Genomic DNA, 4,482 nt, shown 5'->3' with positions numbered 1-4,482 from the left:
TAAAAGCTATTTTCAGTTAACATAATGCATTTTATAAATTAGAATGTATGACATGTATGTATTATAAAGTTAATCGATGAGGCTGTTTTGATGCACCCCAAAATTAAAAAGCATATCAGATGGTATAACAACCTCTGGATCAAATTTATTTCCTTCTTTTTAATTATACAGCATTAAAAGTCCTGACATAATACAGGAACAGTTGTAAAGAGCAAAAGTTATTATTTTTTCTTATTCTTTAACTATCTTCTTTATTTATTATGTTGATGACTCTTCTCTCAGCTCTGGTAAAAATGACAGCAAAATCACATCTACAATTTTGCATGCTCGTATCATTAACATAAAATGATTAATCAGTTTTTCTAATAGCTCTAGAAAATAGAAAGAAAGGTAATAAACTATGTTCATTTCAAAGTTAAGCCTCTAGCAATATCTAAACCTTGTCTGTGTTCTTACCAAACATCTAAAAATCAAACTAGTCCCCAAAACTTACAATAAAGGCTAAAATTATTACATGACATTTTCAATATAGCATGTATATTTACTTACTACTGCACAATAACAGCTACCAAATGGCTGTGAACATTCTGAAGGAGCTCAAGACCAGTGCCCAGAATTTCTGCCTTCCATTGTAAAACAGTATACATATTATCAGAGATTTATAACAGGTTTCTTTCATTTAGTGATTTTAAAAGACGCCAAGAAATCATATATAAACATGTATTTAAGTACATACATATACATATATAAATGAAATTTGGATTCAATTCAACATTAAAATAAAGTGATATTGCTGTTATTTTCCACAAAGAACATTTAGAAGGAGAAAAGGGCACTAAAGATGGCAAAGACTTGGAAAAAATCTAACGTTCTGCAATCCTTGTGCCCAGCATTTTGAGTTTATCATTCCTGCAGATTTGTCTGATTTGGGTAGCAAATTCCCCTTGAAAGGAGGACAAAAATTGATCCTGAAAATGAATGTTTGTATGGTCATATTTCCCTGAGAGAATTAAAATGATTTAAATGAGAGAGAGTGTATGTGCTTCTGTGTCTGCTCCCCACCTGAACCCTGGCCATGGTTATGAGGCTGAAGCACCAAATTCTTCCACCAATGGGTAAAATGGCACAAACAATGCTTCACATTCAAGGCCAGTCCTATTTCTCTGAAGAACTATGACATGGCTCCATTTGTATGTCTGGGACACCACAGACCTGCATTTCCAGGCTACTAACACCAGGTGGCGTCTGGTAGCTGAACCAGCACTTGGTAACCATGGCAACCAACTACCATGCCAGCTCTGCAGCTGCCATCTTTTATCCAAAGCAGTGTTTTGTGCACACTGAGGGTTTTGCTTTGAAATGGTTGTTCTATGTGATTTTCATTCTTCATGTAGTCAGGGTCTCTACTCTGGGATGGGAATTCCTGTGACAGAGAGAGACAAATACCACAGGTCAGTTGTATTTATTTTATTTACTGTGCATTATTCATAGTGTCTGCATAAAGCAGTCTATGCACTGATATTTGAGAGGGTCACACCTTCCCCAAGAGGCTTTCTCTTCGGAAACTAGGCTTCATTGAAGGGAAATGGATGATGGAGTGAGTGACCACCTCTCTAGAACAAGGTTAGGAATGAGAACACCCAGTTCGGTGCTTGAATCAATTGTAGCTGCCTGTACCGAAGAGATGTCTGCTAGAAATATGATTCATCTCTACAGAGAAGAACTCTGTTCACCAACCTACTGGGAGGATGCATTTGACATAAATAGCATCTTCTCTCAAAATATGTTTTGTGTCTGCCCTGCAACAGTAAACTCAATATTTGTAAATTGGAAACTAGCCCTTCTCTTTTTTTCAGTCAAAAGCAATGAGATTTTCTAAGTTAATTATCAGGCATTGGCCCTGGTGATTGGCAGTACATCACAAGCCAAGCTGCCAAAAGTCATTCTTCTTTGCTGCTCGGAGAAGAGCTGAAATGAGTAATGAAAATCCAGAACCTCTCTAAATTCCAAAAAGGCTCTGAACAGGACCTAGACTCACTTATAGAAACATCTATTAAACACAATGTTGTTTCTGGCCATCTGTTAAACAGAGGGACCAAATCTTAAACGTGCATTCCTAAGAGGAAAATTCCATCTCACAAAATGAAAATTCTGCTAACAAAGCATATTTTATGTCAAGTGAGAAATGGAGGATTCAACATTGTATAGTAGTATAATAATAATAATCATGAAGGATGAAAAAGAGGACACTCTGCTTAGAAAATGAAAAGAAATACAATAAATATTAACAGTTCTGAGACTTTGAATGGATATTTTCTTCTTTCCACATTTCTGAGTTTTCTGCTTTTTAATCATGAGCATGTACTACTTAGGTCATAAATGTATAAGAATATTAAAACGCATTTTAGATTGCATTTTAATTTCATTAGAGAAGTTTCATTGTTTCTCACTTATATTACTATTGGCAAACTTAAGATTTTATTTGAAAAAGATCATTTGAAATCATAAACTTCTCAAAACAAAATAATTTTAATTCATTTTAATTATTAAACAAGGTATAATATGTTTGCTGTAATAGAAAAACTTTTTTCACAATCTATAATAAGGAACAACTATTAAAACAGTTTTTATGTGAAGTTCTTTATAAATTAAAGAATTAGTTAGGGGTATCAGAAGAGGAGAATTATTACATTTAATTTTATGTCAAACAATTTCCTGTTATTCCACAAAAATGTCTATTGACAAGAGAGATGTTATATATCTTCATTAACAAATCTGCTCAAAATTTGGAAAAAAATTTAGTCATGGGATTTTCACACATTTGCTGGTTTCATACTACCACATGTTTCTCCCTCCCCCTTTTTCCACTTTTTGCTTAAAATAAAAATAAATATAGATTTTGTTGAAACGGCACCAAAAGAGACAGGCAGTTCCGGATCAAGAGAAACAGGTAACCCCATACAGTGTAATAATTTGGTACCATTTCATAAATATTTGTCCATTGTTTTTTTTTTTTTAAAGGATCCATGTCACTGACTGAGGGAAGAAGGATGGAGAAGACTTGATGACGGAGGGCTCAGCTTACTCTCCCCTAGGGCAGTTCCGCTGCAGTAACCCCACAATTGTACACCACATTCGGTAAAATGAAATTCTGTCAGTATTAACAATTACGTCCTAGAAGTATTCTTAATGTATGGAAACATATTCAAATTATGTCAATACATGGGAAAAATTATGATACTGAGATAGATGACAGATAGATATACTCTCCAAGTTAATAGGAATCGTCATCTCTATCATCATTGATAGTGCAATTACAAGCAATTATTTTCTGTTTTTTAATATATATTGCAAATAGTTTCTCCAAGATTATTCCTTTGTAACATTTTTATGATAACTTTTTTTATACTTATGTGTTTTGCTTGTAGTTATGTCTCAAATTAAGTCCTTCCATCTGTACTTTTTGTCTCTGGGTTTTGTATCTCACTTAAGAAGGCCTCCCTCCCCAAGTTAAAATAGTATATATTTCTTCTATTAGTTTTATAGTTTTTAGGTTTATTTCTTTAATATATCTTGAAAGTATTTTTTATATGCTGAGAGATAGGGTTAATTTTTCAATAGGGAAAAAGTTATTATTGCTATCATTATAATTGTTACAATTGTTTTGACCAGGACATCTCTGAACTTATTCTTTTTCTCCTAATTCTGCCAGATCCCTTGAATCCGACTGATATACTTAAATTCTCATTTTTCTATGAAGGAATAATCTGAGAAAGAAGAAGTGATTTAAAAACTGAATGTGGAAGGTATGTGATTCCTAGTGATTTTTTATTTTCTTCTTTAAACTTTATACTTTTCAGCATTTTCAAAATCTCTCATAATGAGTTATATTATTTTTGTCTTGGAAAAAAAAAGACTGTAAATATTGCACATAATCTTCTGGTCACCTTCATGTGTTGGTGACCAAAGACTACAAATGATATCATGAAGGAGTTGTAAAAAAAAATCCTATTTCAAATACACTTAAGCTAATTTGGTCTTGCACAATTATTAGTTTCTTTTGGATAGGTGTCCATTGCTCCAGCTAATTAGAGGTAAATGACAACCACAGGGACCTCACTTCCAGATGGTATGTTATAATTAAAATGTCTTGGACATCATTTTGCCACATGTGTAAATATTTATTAACAAGGAGTTTTCCAAACAGTCATACAACCAGTTTTTGTGGGCTTGATGAAACCTTAGCTCTTTCTACTTTTAGTTGTGCCTACAGTACGAACAGACATTAGAGACATGTAGAACAATGTTCCAGCTTAGAGGCAGTATTCAGCTAACTCTTAAGTCAAAGTCAGATGAAGAATCCCACCCCGCCACCCCTACCCATTTCAGCCATGACCCAGTTTAGAATCCCAAACCTGTGGAGATAATCCAAGGTGTATAAACTGTTAGACTGGATAGATTTTCACATGCAAAGGCAAGAGA

This window comes from Choloepus didactylus, chromosome 5, assembly GCF_015220235.1.
Source record: "Choloepus didactylus isolate mChoDid1 chromosome 5, mChoDid1.pri, whole genome shotgun sequence".
In the NCBI taxonomy this organism is placed as follows: Eukaryota; Metazoa; Chordata; class Mammalia; order Pilosa; family Megalonychidae; genus Choloepus; species Choloepus didactylus.
This window is presented reverse-complemented; position numbering follows the sequence as displayed.